Here is a 22,182-nt window from a genome sequence, read left to right on the forward strand (position 1 = left end):
TGCTGCGAAGTATATAGTTAGATTATACAATAGCTCTTAGATTTAGATTTAAACAATGCATTTGATTAGATAGAATTTTCTTAGACTTTGTACTTTATTTGATGTTGAAATACATTTGAACATGTGTTTGTTATGTTGAAATTGAATTTCTGTACATGTTTTTATATGCAGGTCTGTTTTTGTGGTAGTGGATATCACAAAAACAGACCTGCAATTTTAAAAAACTGCAGGGGAATATGCCGCGGTTCTAACCACAACCGCGGCATATAGTGATTCGTTTTTTTTAGTTTTTTTTAAAAAACGAGACATATGGCCGCGGTTTTGACACTAACCGCGGCATATTCTACACTCTTTTGCCGCGGTTCAACCGCGGCATATAGTGTCTTTTTTTTTTTTTTTTTAAAAAAAAAATGGCTTTAGGCCGCGGTTCCCTCGACAACTGCGGCATATTCCGCAACCTATATACCGCGGTCAAGAACCGCGACGTATAGTGAAAATGAACCGCGGTAAAAGCCCCTCGCTGCACTAGTGATGGTTCACTTCATTCAAAAATCTTCTTTTCAAGATAAGTAAAAACTTCACTCAAACTTATGACCAAGAGTTCAATCAAGATGTGCACATGCTTTAGTGTTCACAAAGTCATTTAAATTCCAACAAATGCTATTTTCATGAATGATCAATCAATTAAGCATGGATGTTCATGTGTTCATGTGATATTTCCTCACTAAGTCAAGTGTTTCACTCACACTCAAGTGTATAAGAGATGATCACTCATTCACTCTACTATCACAATGTCACATGAATCAACTTTGCCTTTCATTTTACCACAATCAAAAGCATTCACAAGCATGCATCATCACAAGGACTTTTCTATGGCTTATAATGTGGCTGGGCTAACAAGAAAATTGGTTTTTCTGGATCACAAAATCCTTGAGTTAAGAGAATCATACAACACAATCATCTTATTCTTTCCCAACTTTCTTTTGCCTTTGCATTGAGCTTTGCTTCTTTTTCTTTTCTTTTCTTTTTCTATGCATATTCTTACTTTTTAGCTCTTAGCTCAATGCTTTTCATGTTTTCCCAACAACCCCAAACTTGAACATTTAACAATACCATACAAGATCTTCTACTTAACTCAAGGTAAAGATTTTTCAATCAAAGGTTTCAGTGTATGTTCAAGGCTAAGGGTTCAAAATGATTGAACACAAAGTGTTCTCTTTTAGTGGGCTAATTTTTACAAATTTGGCCAATAAAAAGGTTTCCAACAAACGGCCTTGATCATATGATGCAAAACAAGCAATTGATTCAATCATAGAAAACCTGGGCAAAATCATTCATGCTTTCAAAGTAATAGCATTCAACAATAACAACTCTGGAGCTCAAAATCTCACATATAAGCTCATTCACATTTGACATACACATCCTGCTTAATTTCACAATCACAATCATGATATCATGCATTTGTTCACAAAGCTTGTGAATCACCTGTATAAGCATTTTAATGTGAACATCATCTCAACATCAATTAATCATAAGCATCATTCAGTATTACTTATCACACAATCACAGTTAATAGCAAACCATCACAAGAAACCAGGTTTCAAATAGAGTACATCAAACCCTAATCTAAAAACAAAAACAAATAAGTTCAGAAAACTTAAACCACAAAAGCATAATCATATGATAGCATTTATCAGTAAATGCTATCTCAGATCCTCATCAGTCTGAGTTGTCCTCTGTATCTTCCTCTTCCTCTTCATCTTCATCATCTTCAAATGCATCATCATCATCAGCTTCATCTTCTTCCATCTCTCTAGCTGAAGCTTCAGCTGCTCCAGCTCCTCCTCCATGCACTGGCTCCTCTGGCCAAGCTACCACATTATGGAATTCATCCATAGTCCACCTGTGGGCTGGAGGTATATCATACATCCCCACAATCATCTCAGCAGTGGCCACCTGCCCTCTGTGAATGGACTGCAACTGAGCACCTATAAGAGACATATACATGTCCCTCATCTGGAATGGTTCTGCTTCATGTGTATCAGCAGATGTCTGGCTCTGTGCTGGCCCTCTCTCTCTACGAGCCCGGCGTGGTGGAACTGGCTGAGCTGCATCCTCACCTTCACAGTACTATCTGTAATAAGCCTCATCAATAGCTTTTCTTGGCCTCTCAAATGGTGGAACAGAAGTGTCCACCCCAGCTAGCTTGCAAAGGTGAGTGATCAAAGAAGGATGTCCTAGTGGTGCTTTGTTGTTTGAAGTATTGGCGCACACACTAATCTCATCAGCTATCACCTGCCCAATATTAACATTCAAGTTTCTGATAGCACAGTAGATGAAGAATGCCCTGCTGAGAGTAATATCTGACACATGTGAACATGACTGAATGTTGGCATGAGAAAACGCCATCCAATACTTTGCAAGAGGAGTCAAATCTGTCCTCCTAATGTTAACCACTGAGCCAGATCGATTCCTTTGGAAGTGTCCTCCAGGTATACACAGTACTCTCTCCACATCCTCATAATCAGCACCTTCCTCCATGCAAAGAGCAAACTGGCACTGCTCACCAGCCCATACAGTGTCCAGAAAGTTATTAATAGAATCAGGATCATACCTGATAGCATGGCCTCTGACATAGCCCAAATAATTCTCAGCTGGATAATCACCAATCTTCTTTGCATTGGTGTAGAATTCCTTAACCACAGCTATGTTAGCAGGTGCAGGATAAGTGGCTAGCTTTCCCCAGTCATTCCCTAACACTTGCTCTCCAAATTGAGGAGCAAGGTTAGGTATCATTCCAACCTTTCTCTACATCAGAAGTCTCCTATCCTGAACCACTTTAAAGTGCTTCTCATGTTTCCTAGAGAGGAACCTGCTAGAGTGGGGTTGCTCTGGTTCCTTTTCCTTTCTCTTGGTTGCCATGGTTTTCAATCTTTTTCCTGATGAGGATGCCATTCCTACATTCAGAACACAAACAAAACCACAGAACATGATGTTAATCATTAGTAAAACACAGAACACAACTCCTTTCGAAGCTAAACCACCGCTGAGGGCCAGAATTCCCCCTCAGCGCCACCAGTACCACATTCCATATCACAAAAAAAAACAGAAAAATCAAATCTGGCATAGTGCCGCTCAGCGGCAGTTTACCCCTCAGCGGTAACTCTGCAGATTTTTGAAAAACCTATTTTAAAGCTTTCCTAACTCCACCCAAATGCAATTTTTAGTTTTCCAGTTCATAATCATGCAGTTTAATCGGTTCAAACATCAAATATATCATCAAATCATGCAAAGAAATCAAAACCCCTAAATCTTCATGCTTTGACAATCATATTCAAAATCAAAAACCCTAGAATGAACAAAATGCATGTTACTTACTTGGGTGGAGATACTAGATGCAATGAGAATGCTTCCAAGCTAGAATGCTCTCTTCCAACCCCAAACTTTGATGGCACACTAGTGAAAAAGTGAGTGGAAGAGAAATTTTCTTAATAGGGAAGAGTGAAAAGATGTGGAAAACCTTGGAGAAAGTATGTGGGAGTGTTTGTGCAGAGAAAAATCTGAAAGTGTGAAAGAATACGCAGCTTAGGGTTTAAAAGTACCCTAATGGGCTCGGGTCCCGCTAAGGGGAACTAAAACCCAATCTGCGAGAGTACCGCTCAGCGGCACTTTCGTGATGTGTTCTTCTCCTTCTTTTCTTAACCTACGTGCCTCCTAAACATGCCCCCACTGGCTTCCTGCAATTCAATGTTCAAAATGCTTATGCAAACCCTAACTAAAACAAACAAACAGAAATATTCAATCAACTGGGTTGCCTCCCAGGTAGCGCTTGTTTAACGTCACGAGCCTGACCCAAAATCCACCAACACCCATCAGTAGGTGCAAAATTTTCTTACCAACACCCATCAGTAGGTGTTACAACCATTGTATCCTTCAGTAGATACTTAACCACCTAGCATCCTTCAGTAGATGCTATATTCAACAAAATAAATACAAAAATAATGTTCACAAATTAAAATTACAAAATCAAATCAAAAATTCACTGGGTTGCCTATCAGCAAGCGCTCTTTTAATGTCATTAGCTTGACCCAATAAAGTTCAAGTTCCATCTTCTTTATCGTTGATGTTGTCATTCCACCAACTCCTCAGCTGTTTCCTTTGAACTGTTTTGGTTCTTCTAGAATATGGAGACTCTATCTCTATCATCTCCTTCTCTTTAAAGCCCTTCACAACCCACAACTTGTTCTTGATTCTAACAGGTGTGCCAAGTTGGAGTCTTCTTTTCTTCCAGTCTCTAGGAACTTCTTCTCCTCTTCCAATCTCTTCTTCCTAGGGTACCTGAAACAACAAACAATGGTTACCTGAAACCTCAAGATTTTCATCTTTACGGCTAGTCATGGGTGCATCTCGAAATGCAGCTTTATAACTAGCTTCTTCCTCCTTTGCTTGCGTCTCATCTTTGAAGACATCTACCACCACTCTCTCCTCTCTGTCCTGGAGCACCACTATACCTTCATTTACATCTATGATAGCCCTGGCCGTTTTCATAAACGGTCTTCCAAGTATGATAGGTATCTTCTCGGTCTCCATCTTCATCACCACAAAGTCTGCCAAGAACTGAAGTTTGCCAACACAAACTATAATGTCCTCTACAATCCCACATGACTCCTTTGAAGATCCATCGGCCATTACTATTTTAACCTTTGCAGGTTTCACTTTAACATTGCCGATTTGCTCTAGTAAAGAATAAGGCATCAAGTTAACACTTGATCCTAAATCAAGGAGAGCTTTCTTTACCTTTTTCTTCCCTATAGAACAAGGGATAGAAAAACTTCCTGGATCTGATGCTTTAGGAGGGAATGACTCTTTCTTAACAATTATACACTCTTTTGCCTCATCATCTCTACGTCTCTTCTTTGTAGAGATTTCTTCATCAGATTTTGTGTAAACTGCAATTTTCTGTAGAATCTGTTCCCAAGGTGCTTCATTATCCACCATTCTGAATAATTCTGTGAAGTCCATTTGTTTCTCTTGATTTATTGGAAAAGGAAAAGTATTTTTGCTCTCTATTTCTCTTCTTTTCTCTGTTTCTCCTTCTTCTAACTCAATTATCTCTTCATTCACACTCTTTACCACTTTGCATTCTTCTCTGGGGTTAACCTCAGTATTAGCCCCAAAATTTCTATTTGGTCTTTCTTCCAATTGCTTGGTAATCTGACCCATTTGAATCTCCAAATTCTTTATAGCAGCTTCAGTGCTCTTTTGAGAAGATTCAGTTTTCTGTATGAATTGCTGAAGAGTTTCTTCCAACCTTGTTGATCTTTCATTAAGCATAGATAACTGTTGCCAAAAGGTTGGTTGCTGCTGCTGCTTATTATATTGATTTGCTTGCCCAGTTTGTCCTTGACCAATGCTTGGATGTGGTTTCCACCCTTGATTGTAATTCCCTTGACGGTATGGAAATTGATTAGCCATGAAATTAACATCCTCCACGGCTTCCACTGGAAAAGCACATTGACCATTGATATGATCACCTCCACATAATTCGCACAACTGGGTTTGTACCTGTGCAGTAGTTTTCAACTCTTTAGGTAATTGTGCAAGAGTTTTAGTCAGAGTCTCCAGCTGTTGAGTTAGAATTTTATTTTGAGCTAGCAAGGCGTCATGTGTCTGTAATTGGAGAACCCCTTTTTGTTGCATAGGAGCTCCTCTCTCACTGTGCAGCTCATTATCACTAGTAGCCATGTTTTCTATAATTTCTGTGGCTTCCTCTAGAGTTTTCCATTTAATATTGCCTCCTGCTGAGGCATCAAGCATCATCTTGGTTTGTGAACCAAGCCCTCCAAGGAAAGTTAAGACTACTTCCTGTTCTTCAAAACCATGCGTGGGTGTTTTTCTTAGCAGACTTTTGTATCTATCCCATGCATGCCCCAGTGATTCTTCCATGCCCTGCTTAAATGAAGATATCTCTTGCTTGCCTTTTGTCACCTTTGATTGTGGAAAGTACTTGTTCAAAAACTTTGTTACCACTGCTTCCCACCTTGTGAAACTTCCTTCTGGAAAAGAATTCAACCAAAGCTTAGCATTGCCTCCCAATGAGAAAGGAAACAAACTAAGTTTGATCGCTTCGTCTGGCACCCCATTGATTTTGACTGTGTTGCAAATTTCATTAAATGTAGTAAGGTGCTCATATGGGCTTTTATGAGATAACCCATTAAATTGATTGCTCTTTACCAGTTGGATCAGTGCTGGTTTGACCTCCATGTTAGCTGCATTGACTCTAGGTCTAGCTATGCTGTTAAAGTGCTGAGGTCCAGCTATATTGGTGTAATCAGCAAGAGTTCTTCTGATATTATTGTTCTCCATATTTTCTGTGCTATTGTCAGAACCTTGTGGTGATGGTTGCAACAGAGTTTCCGGAGGAGGGAAAAGTTCTCTAGATGTTCTGATTCTTCTCCTCCGTCTACTGATGAGAGGGTCGCACCTCCCACAAAAGTTGTGCATAAAAGAATGCAGTATAGACTAGGAAGTGACTCCTAGGTCGTCTCTCAAGGACCAATTTGGGTTCAGTCTCAGATCACACACGAAGGGGGGGGGGGGGTTTTGAGAATGTTTCATGAATGCAATTGAACTAAAAAAAAAATGAAAATTAAACACAACCGAATATAAATAAAACAGAATTTAAAACGTGGAAATAAATTTTTACGACAGTAATACTAAATGGTAAATGACAATAAAATCAGAGAATGCAAAATTCATCAATGCTTGAAATTAAAACGCTGTAATAATAAATATGCGGAAAAACAGTAAACGGTAAAATAGAACGGATAATAAAAATTAAAACACTTTAACTGAAATGAAATTCATCAAGGATTCAACACTTAAATTAAAATGACTCAACAATGAAAACAAAAATAATATGAGAAAATTGCTCTAATCACTGTGACACACTACTACATTTATGTTATCTCCCTTCAATGCTTCCAACCGTAACCTCTTCACTTCTTCCTTCAAAGAAAGAAAAAAAAAATACAAATTTCCACCTCTGCACCGTGCACCCACTTTTCCTCTCCAAAGTCGATTTTCTTCTTCCAAACATTAACCATTGATTCATCAAAGAAAAAGCATACAAGGTATCTCAAGGTGCTGTACGGATAGTGCACTCCATTCTCCAAGAGAACAATTGATGAGCTTTCTTCCTCCATGAGTGCCGAATGAAGAGTTACATTCAACGTTGGTCTCAAAAAAAAAATGAAAATGCTTCCAACATATCTTGAAGTAATTCACGAGAGAAGAAAAGAAAATGAACCCATGCATCTCCAGCTAGCTATATATTAACGTGTGGTGCTTCCAAAAATCAAAAGCCAAGAACCAAAATTACACCCACCATGCAGCACTCCAGTAATAAAACATTTACTTTACTTTCTAAAAGAAATAGCTTAATGGAAGATACCATCCAAACCATGACATTCCACGGGTTCCACTAAATTAAAATGCATTTTTCATTCAATGAAATTTAAACAACCATTACTCATTAATCCATCATCAAACAACACAAAAGATATGAAATAGAATACTTGGACAGTAAAACATAAGTGAAATGATTCAAATTGCTTCCACCTCTAATAGCAAAACACACTGCATCCAGCTCAACGTGCAGCACCTCCTCCCTTCCTCTGCATTCAGCTCAACCATTCTCCATTCTCTCCTCCGTGGCGGCTGGACCTACTCTCACTCCCTGCCCTACACTACCCTACACTCTACGGACTGCCCTCCTCAAGCTGCTGGACCCGAGAAGATGTAGCATCTTCTTTTCTCTTCTGCACCCCTGCTGCTACCATTTGCTGGACACATGAAGTGTGCGTGTGGTGGGCCGAGTGTGTGTGTGCAGCCTGGAGCTAGCAGCTGGACCGTGAACCTCTTCAAAGCTCTGGATGCATCTTTGCTGGATGCCACCTCCAAAGTGTTTCTTGGACGCGTGAATTGGCTGGAAAAATGAGGATGTGGGCCGCCTGCGTGGACGTGTGGACCGTGTTGGACCACTTCCGTGTGCACTTCCAAGCAGCTGGACCAGGCCAAGTGATTTAACACTTCTTTCACGTGCGCCATCTCTATGTGCACCCCCATTCTTCATCTCATTTTACCTACAAGTGTCCCAAATTATATTTCCAAAAGTTTCCCTACAATTAATAATGCAAATAATTAGCTCAAATAATTCAAATTAATTAAAATTTGAATTTCCGATCAAATTAAGCACAATTAAGAAAAATGGGAAAATACTGGACATTTAAGCACAATTCCCTGATTAAATTCGGTACAATAAGCTAAGTGAAATTGGGAAAATATTGACTCATCAAAATAGACCACACTTAGTCTTTTGCACTCCTGGGCAAAATCAAGACGCAAATCAAGGAATAGTTCAAAGGACATCAGGAAAGTGACACAAACTCAGCACACAAAAAAACAAAGACTTGCAAGGAAACAAACAGAATTTACACGGTCCTCAAGGAATCTAGACAAAGAAAAGATGTAGACAATATCCAACACCGAATCAAGGAATCCAGATACTTATGAAATCGTCCAAGCAATTCAAAACATGGTAAAATAATTAATCAGCTCAAGAGGTGAATCAAAAGTAACAAAACCTCACAGATGCACTATCAGTGTTTCTCTCAAGTGTATAAGGTAAAGAATTTCAAGTCAATGCACTCAAGAAAGCAAACAACAACAGACTTGGCAAGACTCTAATATCAACACTCAAAACATATGCATGTTCAAATCAAAAGGTCTTTTGTGGGTGAAACGGGGCCAAGGACAAGGGAGGATAGATATGGATGAGAAGCTACAAACCAAAAGAAATAGAGGAGCAATGGGGAACAAGTGTAGACACAGTCAAACACACCCAAACCTCTAATTCAATCCTCTTCTTGACTCCATTATTCACAATTATTCACAATTTTTTTCATTTTTTTACTGTTTTTCTACTCTCTTTTTTCTCATCCTGTCCCTTTTCTTTTCTCTCTTCAGCACAATTTCAAGAGACAAGATACACCACATATTTACAAAAACAAAACAAGAAGAGGAACTAACTAGCCAACTCATCAGAATCCCCAAGGAGACCACACTTGTTCCCAAAACACTTCCAAAGCTCCAAAATTCCCTAAGGTTAAGGTAATCATGGTTTTTCACTTAGGGCTAGTGTATGAGCTTCAAAACAAAGAAATGAGGAAAGTATAGGCTCAACAAGGGTTTTCAAAGAATCAGAACAAGGTAAGCTTATTTGGCTAGAGAGGCTCAAAAACAAAACTGCCTTTATCACTTCCAAACATGCATATCAATCAAGAATTATCAACAAGAGTCAAGCCAAGGCATATGCGCAAGCAATCAAGAGACATATCACACACAAGAAAGAACATAAAGTGGCTCAAATCTCACACAGGATAATTGTCACAATCAATTCAACCTCTCAAACATCATGATCATCTTCCCAAGCAGAGAAAAGCACAGATTTCAAACAAATAAGTATCAATCAAGTGAAGGAAATGATAAGTCTACAACCCAAACAAAGTCCAGAAATCAAGAGAAACATGTAAAACTGTATACAAGACAAAACAAAAACTACCTAGAAAAGAAAAAAAAATTTAACCAAGAAAACAAAAACTAACGAAGAAAAATAAAAATCTCCCCCTATAGACCACACTTAAACTACACAGTGTCCTCAATGTGTTCTAAGCATAAGATCAGAAATCAAAACAATGAACAGATCATGGACAAGTGCAACAAAAGTAGGGAAAGGGGGAGAAGAGAGAAAGAAAACTCCCCTTATCATGGTGGCAGTTGCCAATTTTGGACTTGAAGGGAGATATCTTCCACCATTGGATCCAGCAAGGAAGTTGTGAGGAAGAATTGCTTCATCCTTCAGATTTGATCTAGCAGGGAAATGTCTTCCACAGCTGGATCTAAGAAGCAAGGATTGTTGATGAGCAGGTTCAGCTGGTGCCTATTGATCTTGAAGCTTTTGTCAGTGTTAGCACCTTTATTTTCCACTGTGGGTGCATGTTGGTCAAATTCATGTGTACCTCCTGCAACATGGTTAGTGCAATGTGGCTCCAAAGAAATGACATGCAGAGGTATAACACCCAATCCTAGTGTAACAGGCTGAACCTCAGATACATCCTCAGAACATGAATCAATTTCAAAATCACAAGCAATATCAACTACAGACTCAGATTCATGTTCAATGCATGGAGAATAAACATTCGGATGCGACAGCAAAAATTGGTTCTCATCATGCATAGAGGGAAAATTAAAATCAGACTCAACAACAATACAATCATCAACATAATCCTCAACAACATAATCATCAACATAATCAAATTGAGGTATGTTTACCTCCTCTTCCTTGAAGATTGCTAAAGTGTGGGAAGATGAAGGTGGTCTACCTGGTTCAGGGTTACTGCTTATTTCTGCCTACTCCTCAAAATACTCATCACTCTCCTCAGGTGCAAGAGTAGGGACATATGATGATGGGAAAGTAGATGGCACAATAGTAAGTTCATAACTCTGCTCCCCATCTCCTATGTGGATGCCACTATCATCATCTGGAATCCAAACAGTCTGAAATGGTGATTCCTCTAACAGTTGAGACTGTTCCTGATTAAGTTGTGTGGCCATCTCCCCCATCTGATCAGTCAAATTTTGAATTGACGCTCGGGTCTCTTGCATGAACTGCATGTTCTGCACTGTCATCTGCTTCAGTAGCTCCTCCAATGTAGGCTCAGAAATAGAAGGCTGAGGAGCTATTTCTGCAGAAGCATCATATTGCTGACTCTGATATTGCTGGACTGGTGGAGGCATGAAAGTACTCTGGAATGGTGGTTCTTGATATTGATGTTGTGGAGCATTGTACCATCCCAAGGTAGGGTCATTCCATCCAGGACCGTTGTTGTATCCATCTTGCACATGGGAGAATTTGCTCAGAAATTTATGCTCAAGATCTTCCCATCTGGTAATGGATCCTGGAGGAAGAGAGTCTTTCCAATCTTTTGCTGCTCTTTCTAATGAGTGCGGGAATGCCCTTAAGAAAACTAGATCATCCGGGACATTTGGAAGTTTCATTAAAGAGCAAATTCGATAAAACCTATCCAAATGTTCATGTGGGCATTCATCTGCAAGACCATAAAACTTGGGCAACAAATTCATCAGTCCAGTAGTGAGAACTAAATGATCACCATCCTCATTAGGTGGAACCGGCTCCCAAAGAGAGCTCTCAGAAGGTGGAGGATGAGCCATATTGTTCTCAGCATAAAAGTCAGCAGAATTACAATCAGAGTAATATGCAAAATAAGAGTCATAGCTAGAGGCATCGGCAGAATAAGCACTATTCACAAAACCAGAATAAGTAGACATGGAAAAATAAAAATACTAAAAATTACGAAACAAATAAAACACAACACATTTATACATGCAAAACGCACACACAAAACAAAACATCACATCACAAGACAAGACAAAACACAACACACACTAACACAACAAAAGACCTAAGACCGAACCGTTGGTCCCCGGCAACGGCGCCATTTTGATGAGAGGGTCGCACCTCCCACAAAAGTTGTGCATAAAAGAATGCAGTATAGACTAGGAAGTGACTCCTAGGTCGTCTCTCAAGGACCAATTTGGGTTCAGTCTCAGATCACACACGAAGGGGGGGGGGGTTTGAGAATGTTTCATGAATGCAATTGAACTAAAAAAAAAATGAAAATTAAACACATCCGAATATAAATAAAACAGAATTTAAAACGTGGAAATAAATTTTTACGACAGTAATACTAAATGGTAAATGACAATAAAATCAGAGAATGCAAAATTCATCAATGCTTGAAATTAAAACGCTGTAATAATAAATATGCGGAAAAACTGTAAACGGTAAAATAGAACGGATAATAAAAATTAAAACACTTTAACTGAAATGAAATTCATCAAGGATTCAACACTTAAATTAAAATGACTCAACAATGAAAACAAAAATAATATGAGAAAATTGCTCTAATCACTGTGACACACTACTACATTTATGTTATCTCCCTTCAATGCTTCCAACCGTAACCTCTTCACTTCTTCCTTCAAAGAAAGAAAAAAAAAATACAAATTTCCACCTCTGCACCGTGCACCCACTTTTCCTCTCCAAAGTCGATTTTCTTCTTCCAAACATTAACCATTGATTCATCAAAGAAAAAGCATACAAGGTATCTCAAGGTGCTGTACGGATAGTGCACTCCATTCTCCAAGAGAACAATTGATGAGCTTTCTTCCTCCATGAGTGCCGAATGAAGAGTTACATTCAACGTTGGTCTCAAAGAAAAATGAAAATGCTTCCAACATATCTTGAAGTAATTCACGAGAGAAGAAAAGAAAATGAACCCATGCATCTCCAGCTAGCTATATATTAACGTGTGGTGCTTCCAAAAATCAAAAGCCAAGAACCAAAATTACACCCACCATGCAGCACTCCAGTAATAAAACATTTACTTTACTTTCTAAAAGAAATAGCTTAATGGAAGATACCATCCAAACCATGACATTCCACGGGTTCCACTAAATTAAAATGCATTTTTCATTCAATGAAATTTAAACAACCATTACTCATTAATCCATCATCAAACAACACAAAAGATATGAAATAGAATACTTGGACAGTAAAACATAAGTGAAATGATTCAAATTGCTTCCACCTCTAATAGCAAAACACACTGCATCCAGCTCAACGTGCAGCACCTCCTCCCTTCCTCTGCATTCAGCTCAACCATTCTCCATTCTCTCCTCCGTGGCGGCTGGACCTACTCTCACTCCCTGCCCTACACTACCCTACACTCTACGGACTGCCCTCCTCAAGCTGCTGGACCCGAGAAGATGTAGCATCTTCTTTTCTCTTCTGCACCCCTGCTGCTACCATTTGCTGGACACATGAAGTGTGCGTGTGGTGGGCCGAGTGTGTGTGTGCAGCCTGGAGCTAGCAGCTGGACCGTGAACCTCTTCAAAGCTCTGGATGCATCTTTGCTGGATGCCACCTCCAAAGTGTTTCTTGGACGCGTGAATTGGCTGGAAAAATGAGGATGTGGGCCGCCTGCGTGGACGTGTGGACCGTGTTGGACCACTTCCGTGTGCACTTCCAAGCAGCTGGACCAGGCCAAGTGATTTAACACTTCTTTCACGTGCGCCATCTCTATGTGCACCCCCATTCTTCATCTCATTTTACCTACAAGTGTCCCAAATTATATTTCCAAAAGTTTCCCTACAATTAATAATGCAAATAATTAGCTCAAATAATTCAAATTAATTAAAATTTGAATTTCCGATCAAATTAAGCACAATTAAGAAAAATGGGAAAATACTGGACATTTAAGCACAATTCCCTGATTAAATTCGGTACAATAAGCTAAGTGAAATTGGGAAAATATTGACTCATCAAAATAGACCACACTTAGTCTTTTGCACTCCTGGGCAAAATCAAGACGCAAATCAAGGAATAGTTCAAAGGACATCAGGAAAGTGACACAAACTCAGCACACAAAAAAACAAAGACTTGCAAGGAAACAAACAGAATTTACACGGTCCTCAAGGAATCTAGACAAAGAAAAGATGTAGACAATATCCAACACCGAATCAAGGAATCCAGATACTTATGAAATCGTCCAAGCAATTCAAAACATGGTAAAATAATTAATCAGCTCAAGAGGTGAATCAAAAGTAACAAAACCTCACAGATGCACTATCAGTGTTTCTCTCAAGTGTATAAGGTAAAGAATTTCAAGTCAATGCACTCAAGAAAGCAAACAACAACAGACTTGGCAAGACTCTAATATCAACACTCAAAACATATGCATGTTCAAATCAAAAGGTCTTTTGTGGGTGAAACGGGGCCAAGGACAAGGGAGGATAGATATGGATGAGAAGCTACAAACCAAAAGAAATAGAGGAGCAATGGGGAACAAGTGTAGACACAGTCAAACACACCCAAACCTCTAATTCAATCCTCTTCTTGACTCCATTATTCACAATTATTCACAATTTTTTTCATTTTTTACTGTTTTTCTACTCTCTTTTTTTTCATCCTGTCCCTTTTCTTTTCTCTCTTCAGCACACAATTTCAAGAGACAAGATACACCACATATTTACAAAAACAAAACAAGAAGAGGAACTAACTAGCCAACTCATCAGAATCCCCAAGGAGACCACACTTGTTCCCAAAACACTTCCAAAGCTCCAAAATTCCCTAAGGTTAAGGTAATCATTGTTTTTCACTTAGGGCTAGTGTATGAGCTTCAAAACAAAGAAATGAGGAAAGTATAGGCTCAACAAGGGTTTTCAAAGAATCAGAACAAGGTAAGCTTATTTGGCTAGAGAGGCTCAAAAACAAAATTGCCTTTATCACTTCCAAACATGCATATCAATCAAGAATTATCAACAAGAGTCAAGCCAAGGCATATGCGCAAGCAATCAAGAGACATATCACACACAAGAAAGAACATAAAGTGGCTCAAATCTCACACAGGATAATTGTCACAATCAATTCAACCTCTCAAACATCATGATCATCTTCCCAAGCAGAGAAAAGCACAGATTTCAAACAAATAAGTATCAATCAAGTGAAGGAAATGATAAGTCTACAACCCAAACAAAGTCCAGAAATCAAGAGAAACATGTAAAACTGTATACAAGACAAAACAAAAACTACCTAGAAAAGAAAAAAAAATTTAACCAAGAAAACAAAAACTAACGAAGAAAAATAAAAATCTCCCCCTATAGACCACACTTAAACTACACAGTGTCCTCAATGTGTTCTAAGCATAAGATCAGAAATCAAAACAATGAACAGATCATGGACAAGTGCAACAAAAGTAGGGAAAGGGGGAGAAGAGAGAAAGAAAACTCCCCTTATCATGGTGGCAGTTGCCAATTTTGGACTTGAAGGGAGATATCTTCCACCATTGGATCCAGCAAGGAAGTTGTGAGGAAGAATTGCTTCATCCTTCAGATTTGATCTAGCAGGGAAATGTCTTCCACAGCTGGATCTAAGAAGCAAGGATTGTTGATGAGCAGGTTCAGCTGGTGCCTATTGATCTTGAAGCTTTTGTCAGTGTTAGCACCTTTATTTTCCACTGTGGGTGCATGTTGGTCAAATTCATGTGTACCTCCTGCAACATGGTTAGTGCAATGTGGCTCCAAAGAAATGACATGCAGAGGTATAACACCCAATCCTAGTGTAACAGGCTGAACCTCAGATACATCCTCAGAACATGAATCAATTTCAAAATCACAAGCAATATCAACTACAGACTCAGATTCATGTTCAATGCATGGAGAATAAACATTCGGATGCGACAGCAAAAATTGGTTCTCATCATGCATAGAGGGAAAATTAAAATCAGACTCAACAACAATACAATCATCAACATAATCCTCAACAACATAATCATCAACATAATCAAATTGAGGTATGTTTACCTCCTCTTCCTTGAAGATTGCTAAAGTGTGGGAAGATGAAGGTGGTCTACCTGGTTCAGGGTTACTGCTTATTTCTGCCTACTCCTCAAAATACTCATCACTCTCCTCAGGTGCAAGAGTAGGGACATATGATGATGGGAAAGTAGATGGCACAATAGTAAGTTCATAACTCTGCTCCCCATCTCCTATGTGGATGCCACTATCATCATCTGGAATCCAAACAGTCTGAAATGGTGATTCCTCTAACAGTTGAGACTGTTCCTGATTAAGTTGTGTGGCCATCTCCCCCATCTGATCAGTCAAATTTTGAATTGACGCTCGGGTCTCTTGCATGAACTGCATGTTCTGCACTGTCATCTGCTTCAGTAGCTCCTCCAATGTAGGCTCAGAAATAGAAGGCTGAGGAGCTATTTCTGCAGAAGCATCATATTGCTGACTCTGATATTGCTGGACTGGTGGAGGCATGAAAGTACTCTGGAATGGTGGTTCTTGATATTGATGTTGTGGAGCATTGTACCATCCCAAGGTAGGGTCATTCCATCCAGGACCGTTGTTGTATCCATCTTGCACATGGGAGAATTTGCTCAGAAATTTATGCTCAAGATCTTCCCATCTGGTAATGGATCCTGGAGGAAGAGAGTCTTTCCAATCTTTTGCTGCTCTTTCTAATGAGTGCGGGAATGCCCTTAAGAAAACTAGATCATCCGGGACATTTGGAAGTTTCATTAAAGAGCAAATTCGATAAAACCTATCCAAATGTTCATGTGGGCATTCATCTGCAAGACCATAAAACTTGGGCAACAAATTCATCAGTCCAGTAGTGAGAACTAAATGATCACCATCCTCATTAGGTGGAACCGGCTCCCAAAGAGAGCTCTCAGAAGGTGGAGGATGAGCCATATTGTTCTCAGCATAAAAGTCAGCAGAATTACAATCAGAGTAATATGCAAAATAAGAGTCATAGCTAGAGGCATCGGCAGAATAAGCACTATTCACAAAACCAGAATAAGTAGACATGGAAAAATAAAAATACTAAAAATTACGAAACAAATAAAACACAACACATTTATACATGCAAAACGCACACACAAAACAAAACATCACATCACAAGACAAGACAAAACACAACACACACTAACACAACAAAAGACCTAAGACCGAACCGTTGGTCCCCGGCAACGGCGCCATTTTGATGAGAGGGTCGCACCTCCCACAAAAGTTGTGCATAAAAGAATGCAGTATAGACTAGGAAGTGACTCCTAGGTCGTCTCTCAAGGACCAATTTGGGTTCAGTCTCAGATCACACACGAAGGGGGGGGGGGGTTTTGAGAATGTTTCATGAATGCAATTGAACTAAAAAAAAATGAAAATTAAACACAACCGAATATAAATAAAACAGAATTTAAAACGTGGAAATAAATTTTTACGACAGTAATACTAAATGGTAAATGACAATAAAATCAGAGAATGCAAAATTCATCAATGCTTGAAATTAAAACGCTGTAATAATAAATATGCGGAAAAACAGTAAACGGTAAAATAGAACGGATAATAAAAATTAAAACACTTTAACTGAAATGAAATTCATCAAGGATTCAACACTTAAATTAAAATGACTCAACAATGAAAACAAAAATAATATGAGAAAATTGCTCTAATCACTGTGACACACTACTACATTTATGTTATCTCCCTTCAATGCTTCCAACCGTAACCTCTTCACTTCTTCCTTCAAAGAAAGAAAAAAAAAATACAAATTTCCACCTCTGCACCGTGCACCCACTTTTCCTCTCCAAAGTCGATTTTCTTCTTCCAAACATTAACCATTGATTCATCAAAGAAAAAGCATACAAGGTATCTCAAGGTGCTGTACGGATAGTGCACTCCATTCTCCAAGAGAACAATTGATGAGCTTTCTTCCTCCATGAGTGCCGAATGAAGAGTTACATTCAACGTTGGTCTCAAAAAAAAATGAAAATGCTTCCAACATATCTTGAAGTAATTCACGAGAGAAGAAAAGAAAATGAACCCATGCATCTCCAGCTAGCTATATATTAACGTGTGGTGCTTCCAAAAATCAAAAGCCAAGAACCAAAATTACACCCACCATGCAGCACTCCAGTAATAAAACATTTACTTTACTTTCTAAAAGAAATAGCTTAATGGAAGATACCATCCAAACCATGACATTCCACGGGTTCCACTAAATTAAAATGCATTTTTCATTCAATGAAATTTAAACAACCATTACTCATTAATCCATCATCAAACAACACAAAAGATATGAAATAGAATACTTGGACAGTAAAACATAAGTGAAATGATTCAAATTGCTTCCACCTCTAATAGCAAAACACACTGCATCCAGCTCAACGTGCAGCACCTCCTCCCTTCCTCTGCATTCAGCTCAACCATTCTCCATTCTCTCCTCCGTGGCGGCTGGACCTACTCTCACTCCCTGCCCTACACTACCCTACACTCTACGGACTGCCCTCCTCAAGCTGCTGGACCCGAGAAGATGTAGCATCTTCTTTTCTCTTCTGCACCCCTGCTGCTACCATTTGCTGGACACATGAAGTGTGCGTGTGGTGGGCCGAGTGTGTGTGTGCAGCCTGGAGCTAGCAGCTGGACCGTGAACCTCTTCAAAGCTCTGGATGCATCTTTGCTGGATGCCACCTCCAAAGTGTTTCTTGGACGCGTGAATTGGCTGGAAAAATGAGGATGTGGGCCGCCTGCGTGGACGTGTGGACCGTGTTGGACCACTTTCGTGTGCACTTCCAAGCAGCTGGACCAGGCCAAGTGATTTAACACTTCTTTCACGTGCACCATCTCTATGTGCACCCCCATTCTTCATCTCATTTTACCTACAAGTGTCCCAAATTATATTTCCAAAAATTTCCCTACAATTAATAATGCAAATAATTAGCTCAAATAATTCAAATTAATTAAAATTTGAATTTCCGATCAAATTAAGCACAATTAAGAAAAATGGGAAAATACTGGACATTTAAGCACAATTCCCTGATTAAATTCGGTACAATAAGCTAAGTGAAATTGGGAAAATATTGACTCATCACTACTGTCTTCTAATCCTTCAAGCAGAGGTTCTGTTGTTTTCTTGCTCCTAGTTCGAATTGCCTCCTGCATACACAAGAACACAAAACCCTAGAAAAGATTTGGTTAGCACAAAAAGATATAAGAGATGATATAAGATTCAGAAAATAAAAACAGAAAACAGAAAAATAAAATAAAATAAAATCAAATAAAATACAAACTGAAAAATATAAACAGAAAAATAAAATAAAATAAAAAAAATTCGAAATTTAAATTAAAAAAAAAAGAAGTCAAAGATAATCAATAATCACACAAATTAACCAGTTAAACCACGAGTCCCCGGCAACGGCGCCAAAAACTTGATGGACAAATTTATGAACACCAATTTATGATGTCACAAACTTGTTTTTCAATCGGCAAGTATGACCGAATCGTTCAAGTAATAAACTTGGTAAGACCAAGTATCGTTCTTCCCAAAGGACTCACGGCATAGTTTAGTTATGTGATTTCTTAATTATCTAAGACTTACAGATAAAATATTTGGAGTTTAATATGCAAGACAGAAAATAAACATGTATGCATGAAGTTTTGATCAATGGAAAAAAGCAAAAGATAAACACTTTCAATGATATTAATGTATGAATATGTTGTTGGGGGTCAATTTCATCTTATCCACTCTCATATATTTTAGGAATTCAACATTCAAATCATCATTGTTAATGCCACTCTCTAAAGTACCTTTCTAGAAGGCTTCTCCCTAATCACGAGTTCATACAATTCCTAGCATTCCTAATGATCAGTTCATAAGTGCAGGAGCTTAACGACAACCAATATCATATTGGGAGAAATTCCCCAGATCTAGACTTCCCCGTACGTGCCCGTATCGACAAAACCAATAATCATGCATCGAATGAGTTAAACAATGCAAGCATTAAGCAAAGAGGAAAAACCCTAACTAATGATGAAAAGAAAGCATAAGTCTTAATTAAAAGATGTAAAAACAGATTCCATATATGAGAGTTTCACAAGATTACATTGATTCCCCAACAAACATACAGAGTTTAGTTCACCATATTCATGGTGAACCTAGATGAATTACAATGAAAGAATGAAAGAATAAACCCTAAAAAGGTGAAGAGGAAGCCTCAGCATCCAAGATCCTCCTTCAAAGGGGTGGAAAAGAGAGTGTTTGCTTCGTTCCAGCCAAAGATACCTAACCCTAGGAAACCCTAAAGCTTAAATACCATTCGTAAATTACAAAAACTTAGGTCCAAGCCCATTAAAGTGCCGCTCAGCGGTAAGTGCGTGTCTTGTTTTCTCCCCTCAACGGCCATTTTGCCCCTCAGCGGATCTCCCGTGAATGCCTGAGTGCCGCTCAGCGGTAAACTGCCGCTGAGCGGTGACTTCGACTTCTCCTTTTCCACTTTTTGATGTCTTTTCTGATTTCATCTCTCTCCTTCTTCACTTCTTTCACCAAATTCACCTTAAAACCTGCACAAAAACACTAAAATCAAGCATAAACCTGTCCAGCTCTCTTATTTCTAAAAATATGAAGAAAGGCATGATTTCAAGCTAGTTTCTAAGTATAAAGGTTGCTTTTAGTATCAATTTGAAGCATGAAAATAACAGTTTTTCAACTGTTATCACCTGCACCTGCCAACATAGCTGTGGTAAAGGAATTTTACACCAATGCTAAGAAGATTGGTGATTATCCAGCTGAGAATTATTTGGGCTATGTCAGAGGCTATGCTATCAGGTATCATCCTGATTCTATTAATAACTTCCTGGATACTGTATGGGTTGGTGAGCAGTGCCAGTTTGCTCTTTGCATGGAGGAAGGTGCTGATTATGAGGATGTGGAGAGAGTACTGTGTATACCTGGAGGACACTTCCAAAGGAATCGATCTGGCTCAGTGGTTAACATTAGGAGGACGGATTTGACTCCTCTTGCAAAGTATTGGATGGCGTTTTCTCATGCCAACATTCAGCCATGTTCACATGTGTCAGATATTACTCTCAGCAGGGCACTATTCATTTACTGTGCTATCAGAAACTTGAATGTTAATATTGGGCAGGTGATAGCTGATGAGATTAGTATGTGCGCCAATACCTCAAACAACAAAGCACCACTAGGACATCCCTCTTTGATCACGTACCTTTGCAAGATAGCTGGGGTGGACACTTCTGCTCCACCATTTGAGAGGCCAAGAAAAGCTATTGATGAGGCTTATTACAGACAATATTGTGGAGGTGAGGAAACAGCTCAGCGAGTTCCACCACGCCGTGCTCGTAGAGAGAGAGGACCAGCACAGAGCCAGACATCTGCTGAGACACATGAAGCAGAACCATTCCAGATGAGGGACATGTATATGTCTCTTATAGGTGCTCAGTTGCAGTCCATTCACAGAGGGCAGGTGGCCACTGCTGAGATGATTGTGGGGATGTATGATACACCTCCAGCCCACAGGTGGACTATGGATGAATTCCATAATGTGGTAGCTTGGCCAGAGGAACCAGTGCATGGAGGGGGAGCTGGAGCAGCTGAAGCTTCAGTTAGAGAGATGGAAGAAGATGAAGCTGATGATGATGATGCATTTGAAGATGATGAAGATGAGGAAGAAGAGGAAGATACAGAGGACAGCTCAGACTGATGAGGATTTGAGATAGCATTTACTGATAAATGCTATCATATGATTATGCTTTTGTGGTTTAAGTTTTCTGAACTTATTTGTTTTTGTTTTTAGATTAGGGTTTGATGTACTCTATTGAACACCTGGTTTGTTATGATGGTTTGTTATTAGCTGTGATTGTTTGATAAGTAATGCTTGATGATGCTGATTGATTGATTGATGTTGAGATGATGTGCACATTAAAATGCTTATACAGGTGATTCACAAGCTTTGTGAACAAATGCATGATATTATGATTGTGATTGTGAAATTAAGCAGGATGTGTATGTCAAATGTGAATGAGCTTATATGTAAGGTTTTGAGCTCCATAGTTGTTATTGTTAAATGCTATTACTTTGAAAGCATGAATGACTTTGCCCAGGTTTTCTATGATTGAATCAATTGCTTGTTTTGCATCATATGATCAAGGCCGTTTGTTGGAACCCTTTTTATTGGCCAAATTCATAAAGTTAGCCCACTAAAAGAAAACATTTTGTGTTCTATCCTTTGAACCCTTAGCCTTGAACATACAAACCCTTGATTGAAAATCTTTACCTTGAGTTAAGTAGAAAATATTTTGTGGTATTGTTAAATGTTCAAGTTTGGGGTTGTTAGGAAAACATGAAAAAGGAAAAGCATTGAGCTAAGAGCTAAAAAGTAAGAATATGCAAAGAAAAAAAAAAGAAAAGAAAAAGAAGTAAAGCTCAATGCAAATGCAAAGGCAAGTTGGGAAAAATAAGAATAATTGTGTGTTATGATTCTCTTAACTCAAGGATTTTGCGATCCAGAAAAACCAATTTTCTTGTTAGCCCAGCCACAGTATAAGCCATTGAAAAGTCCTTGTGATGATGCATGTTTGTGAATGATTTTGATTATGGTAAAATGAAAGGCAAAGTTGATTCATGTGACATTGTGATAGTAGAGTGAATGAGTGATTACCTTTTATACACTTGTG

At 38.9% G+C, this 22,182-nt stretch overlaps 1 pseudogene; it reads right to left on the bottom strand.

Moving 5' to 3' along the window:
• Positions 1–22,182, bottom strand: part of LOC148203696 (uncharacterized) — a 47,266-nt pseudogene that overhangs the window by 18,370 nt on the left and 6,714 nt on the right.

This window comes from Vigna umbellata, chromosome 2 (genome assembly GCF_029865625.1).
Source record: "Vigna umbellata cultivar VRB3 chromosome 2, Vumbellata_1.0, whole genome shotgun sequence".
NCBI lineage: Eukaryota > Viridiplantae > Streptophyta > Magnoliopsida > Fabales > Fabaceae > Vigna > Vigna umbellata.